The sequence below is a fragment of the Camelina sativa genome, chromosome 12, assembly GCF_030686135.1.
Source record: "Camelina sativa cultivar CO46 ecotype springtype chromosome 12, ASM3068613v1".
In the NCBI taxonomy this organism is placed as follows: Eukaryota; Viridiplantae; Streptophyta; class Magnoliopsida; order Brassicales; family Brassicaceae; genus Camelina; species Camelina sativa.
This window is the reverse complement of record NC_141891.1, coordinates 28,943,254-28,950,785: the sequence shown is the minus strand read 5'-3', so window position 1 is coordinate 28,950,785 and position 7,532 is coordinate 28,943,254. Positions and strand designations below refer to the sequence as shown.

Below are 7,532 nucleotides of genomic sequence, written 5' to 3'. Positions count from 1 at the left end.
AGGGTAAAATGTTGCTTTGGTGCTCTTTTTCCCTTGGTTAAGTTTTGTCCCATTGGGTTTTCTTGACAAGGTTTTTAATGAGGCCTAAGTAACATTTTCAAGCCCCCTTTACCAGCCCAATTCGTGGTCCAAGGTTCCCCACAAAGGCCTTGGCCCATTTTCTTTCTATCTCTTTGCATTTATTGCTTTGTAATTTCCAAGACTTTGTGCATGAGCTTGCATGAGTGTGGACTCTTGCATGAGCTCGACCTCTTCTCTTCTAGATCCTTCTCCTTCGTTCCCCTTCTTCTATTTAAAGACCTTGTATCTCTCTTTTCTTTCTCATCAAACATTTTAATAAAAAACCTTTCTTTTACTTGTTTGATCTGAGAAGTGTGTAATATCTTCTCAACTTGTCTTCTTCTTAGTGTGTCATATCTAAGTTGAATTCGAGCCTGAAGTCTAAGAGATTTTCTTCTCTCTTGGAAGTTCACTTCAATCCCTTTTTCTATCCGCTGCATCATTTCACCATTCCATCTCTTTCAATCCGCTGCATAATCAACCCCCTTCACCTTCCATTTGTCCGATCTATTGCATCTTCGGTCTCTTGATCTTCATCAGTCCGATCCATCTCCTTCAAAGCCTTGCAAGTGTGTTCTTGGGAGCAGATTCCTCTCCAGGAGTCTATCATGTGGTATCAGAGCAACCACTCTGCAACCAGGTTTTGAATTCCAATCGTCACTTCTCTCTTATTTTCAGATCTGTCATTTATCTTGCGAGAATTGTATAAAATGTTTTACTCGTTCAAAAATTATAAACTCAACTGTTTTAGAACCAGGAACGAGTCTAGTATTTTTAAAAATTGATTTGAGAATTTTTGGATTCGTTTTCATATTTTTCCCAGATCTGTTTTCATTTACGTGTTTTTAGAACTATTTACTGGTGGATCTTTGTTTTTCTTTTCAGGTACCATGGTGACATCAGAAGAGGAAGAGTCATCTACATCTAGTCTTGAAAGGAAGATCCTTAAGTCAGTCACCGCAGCTATGACAACCATGCTTGATGCTAGACTTGGCACTCTACACTTGAATCAACCAAACCCGGAAGCAAATCAGCGTCAAAGGCAGAACCAGGAGGGACCAAGGCAAGACGACAAAACCAGGCAGTACTATAGCCACGGTTCTTCACACAGCAGTCAGCGGAGGCGTCGACGTGAACGTCTAGTACCAAGAGATCCGTTAGGAGGTCTTAAGTGCAAGATCCCAGCCTTTCACGGAACCAGCAACCCGGATACCTACTTGGAGTGGGAACAGAAAATCGAATTAGTGTTTGTTTGTCAAGAGGTCACCGAGGTCAACAAAGTTAAACTGGCCGCAACCGAGTTCTACGACTATGCTCTAAGTTGGTGGGATCAGCTTGTTACCAGCCGCAGACGTACCGGAGACATGCCGATCGATACATGGAACCAGCTGAAAACCGTCATGCAAAGGAGATTTGTGCCGAGTTATTATCATCGCGATCTTCATCAACGATTGAGGAACTTAGTTCAAGGAAGCAAGACTGTCGAAGAGTACTTCAAGGAAATGGAAACCCTATTGCTAAGAGCTGATGTTCATGAAGATGGAGAAACTATGATGTCGCGATTCATGGGAGGTCTCAACCGCGAAATCCAAGACCGTCTAGAAACCCAGCATTATGTGGAAATTGAGGAGATGCTTCACAAAGCAGTCATGTTCGAACAGCAAATCAAGAGGAAGAACTCTCGATCCAGCTACAGTACCGCTAAGACCAGCTACAGCTCAGGTAAGTCAAGTTATCAAAAGGAGGACAAGCCCGGCTACCGGAAGGACTACAAGCCATTCGTCAAGCCAAAGCCATTTGAGTCAGACCCGAAAGGTAAGGGTAAGGAAGTGATCACAAGGACAAGGGATATTCGTTGCTTTAAGTGTCAAGGACTTGGACATTACGCAAGCAAATGTGTCAACAAAAGGATCATGGTTCTTAAGGATAATGGCGAGGTGGAGTCTGAAGAAGAGCGTTCGGAAAACGACTCTGTGGAAGAGGGTTTGGAAGCCCCAGCTAAAGGAGAGCTGCTTGTTGCTAGGAGATCGTTGATTGTTCTAACCAAGTCAAAGGAGCAAGCGCAAAGAGAAAACTTGTTCCACACGCGATGTATTGTCAAAGACAAGGTATGTAGTTTGATTATTGATGGTGGAAGTTGTACTAATGTTGCAAGCAGGACTATGGTGGAAACGCTTGGCTTAGAAATTCTCAAACATCCAAAACCATATGCGCTTCAATGGCTCAACGAAAAAGGTGAGATGTCCGTCAAGGAGCAAGTCAAGGTGCTGCTTTCAATTGGTAAGTATCAGGACGAAATCATGTGTGACATAATTCCGATGGACGCTAGCCACATTCTTCTTGGACGTCCATGGCAATCAGACCGACAAGTTCACCATGATGGCTTCACCAACCGACACACCTTTGAACACAATGGCCGCAAGACGACTCTCATTCCCATGACGCCGCATGAGGTCTATCTAGATCAGCTTAGCATGAAACAACGAACCGCCAAACAAACTAAACCAACCGATAACAAGGGTAAGAGCAAGGTAAGTCATAATAGTTTGCTATTTGTTTATAAAGAAACTCTTGCTTGTTCTACTAACCCCGAACTGGTGCTACCGAGTAAAGTTGAGTTGGTTTTGCAAGAATATAGTGATGTGTTTCCAGAGGATAATCCCATTGGTCTGCCACCAATCCGAGGGATCGAACATCAAATCGACTTTGTGCCGGGAGCCGCTCTACCGAACCGACCAGCCTATCGCACCAACCCAACCGAAACAAAGGAGCTTGAAAGACAAGTGAACGAGCTGATGGACAAAGGACATATTCGAGAAAGCATGAGTCCATGTGCCGTTCCAGTGTTGCTAGTACCAAAGAAAGATGGGAGTTGGCGAATGTGCGTGGACTGCCGAGCAATCAACAATATAACGGTTAAGTATCGCCATCCTATCCCTAGATTAGATGATATGCTTGATGAATTGCATGGCTCTAGCATCTTTTCTAAGATTGATCTCAAAAGTGGATATCATCAAATCCGTATGAAAGAAGGTGATGAGTGGAAAACGACTTTTAAAACCAAACAAGGGTTATATGAATGGTTAGTCATGCCGTTTGGGTTAACTAATGCGCCTAGCACCTTCATGAGATTGATGAATCATGTCCTTAGGAAGCATATTGGTGTATTTGTAGTCTATTTTGATGACATTTTGGTTTATAGCAAGAACTTAGAAGATCATGTCATGCATCTTAGACTTGTTTTGGATTTGCTTCGCAAGGAAAAGTTTTATGCGAACTATAAGAAGTGCACCTTTTGCACAGATAATCTTGTTTTCCTAGGCTTTGTTGTGAGTGCAGATGGAATCAAGGTTGATGAGGAGAAAGTCAAGGCAATCAAAGATTGGCCAAGTCCCACAAATGTGAGCGAGGTGAGAAGTTTTCACGGCTTAGCAGGGTTCTACTGACGGTTTGTCAAGGACTTCAGCACTATTGCCGCCCCACTCACGGAAGTGATTAAAAAGGACGTTGGTTTCAAATGGGAAGCTGCACAGGAAAATGCCTTCCAGGCCTTGAAAGAGAAGCTTACTAACTCCCCTGTTTTAATTCTTCCAAATTTTATGAAAACTTTTGAGATTGAGTGTGATGCCTCGGGCATAGGTATTGGAGCTGTTTTGATGCAGGATCATAAGCCCATAGCTTTCTTCAGTGAGAAACTTGGAGGAGCTACACTCAATTATCCGACCTACGACAAAGAGCTTTACGCTTTGGTCCGAGCCCTACAAACGTGGCAACACTATCTCTGGCCGAAGGAGTTTGTCATTCATACTGACCGCGAGTCTCTTAAGCACCTCAAGGGTCAACAAAAGCTCAACAAACGTCATGCGCGATGGGTCGAATTCATTGAAACATTTCCGTATGTTATCAAGTACAAAAAAGGTAAGGATAATGTTGTTGCCAACGCATTATCTCGCAGGTATGTTTTGCTTACTTCTTTGGATGCAAGATTGCTTGGTTTTGAGCAAATAAAGGACTTGTATGCTGATAATTCTGATTTTAGCAAAATATTTCAATCTTGTGAGAAGTTTGCTTTTGGGAAATATTATCGCCATGAGGGTTACTTGTTCTTTGAAAATAAACTTTGTGTGCCTCACTCTTCTTTGAGAGAATTATTTTTAAGGGAAGCACATGGAGGTGGTCTAATGGGTCACTTTGGAGTTGCTAAGACTTATAAGGTGATGCAAGAACATTTCCACTGGCCGCACATGAAACGAGATGTTGAACGACTTTGCGAACGGTGTGCGACTTGTAAACAAGCTAAGGCTAAGGTTCAATCCCATGGTTTGTATACCCCTTTACCTATTCCTTTGCATCCTTGGACTGATATATCTATGGATTTTGTGGTTGGATTGCCTAGGACTAGGGCTGGTAAGGATTCTATTTTTGTGGTGGTTGATAGCTTTTCTAAAATGGCGCATTTCATTCCTTGTCATAAAACTGATGATGCATCTCATGTTGCTAGCTTGTTCTTTAAGGAAGTTGTTCGTTTGCATGGCATACCTAAGACTATAGTTTCTGACCGTGATACTAAGTTCCTTAGTTATTTTTGGAAAACTTTGTGGTCTAAGTTAGGAACTAGATTGCTTTTCTCTACTACATGTCATCCGCAAACAGATGGGCAAACTGAGGTTGTGAATCGAACCTTGTCCACATTGTTGCGTGTGCTTATCAAGAAGAACCTTAAGACTTGGGAGGATTGCTTGCCGCATGTAGAATTTGCTTATAATCATTCTATACATTCTGCGACTAAGTTTTCTCCATTTGAAATTGTTTATGGGTTCAACCCCACTTCTCCTTTGGATCTAATGCCTTTACCTTTGAGTGTGAGAACAAGTCTTGATGGCAAGAAAAAGGCCGATTTAGTTAAACAGGTTCACAAAAAAGCTAAGGAGAATTTGGAGGCCCGGACGAAGCTGTATGAGAAATATGCAAACAAAGGGCGTAGAGAGGTCATCTTCAATGAGGGTGATCAAGTGTGGGTTCATCTTCGGAAGGAGCGTTTCCCGGAGGAGCGAGCATCCAAGCTAATGCCGAGGATGGATGGACCATTCACAGTGCTCAAAAGAATCAACAACAATGCCTACCAACTCGACCTCCAAGGTAAGTACAAAGTTAGTGGCAGTTTCAACGTTTCTGATCTTCTTCCTTATTGTGCAGATAATTCGGATTTGAGGTCAAATCCTTTTCAAGTGGGAGAGGATGATGATACCATGGACAGCTCCACTCAACCACACGAACATGAGGAGCAACTTGAACCAGAGGAAGCACCGGAGGAGCAGCTTGAACCAGAGGAAGCACCGGAGGAGCAGCTTGTACCAGCAGAAGCAGCGGAGGATGCACTAATCATTCCGGCGGGTCCTATAACAAGGTCACGGTCTAAGAGGTTCAACCAAGCTATCAGTGGACTAATCAAGGAGCTGGACAAGAACCAAGAAGACATGGCTCAAACCACTATGACGCTGCTCACAGCTCAAGGTGCTCGGTAAAGGGTAAAATGTTGCTTTGGTGCTCTTTTTCCCTTGGTCAAGTTTTGTCCCATTGGGTTTTCTTGACAAGGTTTTTAATGAGGCCTAAGTAACATTTTCAAGCCCCCTTTACCAGCCCAATTCGTGGTCCAAGGTTCCCCACAAAGGCCTTGGCCCATTTTCTTTCTATCTCTTTGCATTTATTGCTTTGTAATTTCCAAGACTTTGTGCATGAGCTTGCATGAGTGTGGACTATTGCATGAGCTCGACCTCTTCTCTTCTAGATCCTTCTCCTTCGTTCCCCTTCTTCTATTTAAAGACCTTGTATCTCTCTTTTCTTTCTCATCAAACATTTTAATCAAAAACCTTTCTTTTACTTGTTTGATCTGAGAAGTGTGTAATATCTTTTCAACTTGTCTTCTTCTTAGTGTGTCATATCTAAGTTGAATTCGAGCCTGAAGTCTAAGAGATTTTCATCTCTCTTGGAAGTTCACTTCAATCCCCTTTTCTATCCGCTGCATCATTTCACCATTCCATCTCTTTCAATCCGCTGCATAATCAACCCCCTTCACCTTCCATTTTTCCGATCTATTGCATCTTCGGTCTCTTGATCTTCATCAGTCCGATCCATCTCCTTCAAAGCCTTGCAAGTGTGTTCTTGGGAGCAGATTCCTCTCCAGGAGTCTATCACTTTATGGTGCGGAAGTATGATACAGAGCCTAAAGATCCTCTCATCTTAGGAAGATCTTTCTTGACTACAGCTGGTGCAGTCATTGATATGCAGAAGGGATACATAGAACTGAATGTGGATGGTTTGAGTATGAACTTTGAGATGGATAAGCTGAGGAGAGCTCCTACTATTGATGGACAGACTTTTTCTGTTGAAAAAGTTTCTACAACACGGGCATCAGGCTCAGTGTCGATCGACACCAACAAGGAGGCATCGATCAACACCCCTCCACATCCAAGACAAAGCTTGTCCAAAGTTGAAGCTCCAAGACATAAACCTGTTCCCAAACAGAAAGTCTCCCATTCCACCCTCCAGAGTCCTCAGGTAAGGCAAAGGTACACCTCTTTCTGCACCTAATCCTACTCCTATCATTAACAAGAATTTGAAAGAGAGAAAAACTGTTTTGCAGTTAACCAAGCCAAGAGATTACCGTAGAGTGCTTGTTTCTTCTGTTGATGATTTTGCAGGACATAAGAGAAGCAAACATATCCCTAAACCCCGCCCTGGTCCTGTTCCTTACATCCTTGGCAAGCCTCATGCACCTAAAGCTTATACACCACCTTGGATGAAAAGGACTTCAATGCCATGTTCTGCTCCTTCGGATGCCTGAGCTCCAATACAGTCAAGCTAATGACTGAAAACAAGCGCTTAGTGGGAGGCAACCCACTGGTAGGCTTTTCTTTTTATTTTATTTTTTATTTTTATTTTTGCTTCCCTCTTACTTGATAACACTGGGGACAGTGTTGTTTAAGTCTAGGGGAGGTTATCTACTAACTATGTTTTCTGTTTTTGAGTTTCAGTTGTGTCAGTCAAAACCATAAAGTTTGAGTCAAATTTTTCAAAATTTTTCTTTTCATCTTTGAGAATTATGATCTTGACTAATGATTTATCTTATTTGGCTAACACTCTAATGATTACTTGTTTATGCTTGATCTCAGAACTAAAGCTTAGAAAGACTATGAGCCTTATCAACAATCCTGAAAGCCCTTATTCAATGGATATCTGATTGATCTAACGTTGTCTCAACTTTTATCAGGATTTTAACCGGACTTAATCTCTTACTTTGGGGTTGGAAATCAGTGGACTAGACTTCTTCTTCAGGCCATACAAGACAATGCAATTTTTCAAAGTATGTCTCCCCTCTCTCTTCCCTTCAGTGCTTTAAAAAAAAAAAGAGAAAAATCAGAAAAAGAGAATAAAAGATGAGATGATTTTGATCAGTTTAGAGAGGTAGGTAA

At 42.2% G+C, this 7,532-nt stretch overlaps 1 pseudogene; it reads left to right on the top strand.

The window, feature by feature from the left end:
• Positions 1-883: 883 nt before the first annotated feature.
• Positions 884-5,685, top strand: LOC109126442 (uncharacterized; annotated as a pseudogene).
• Positions 5,686-7,532: the final 1,847 nt, after the last annotated feature.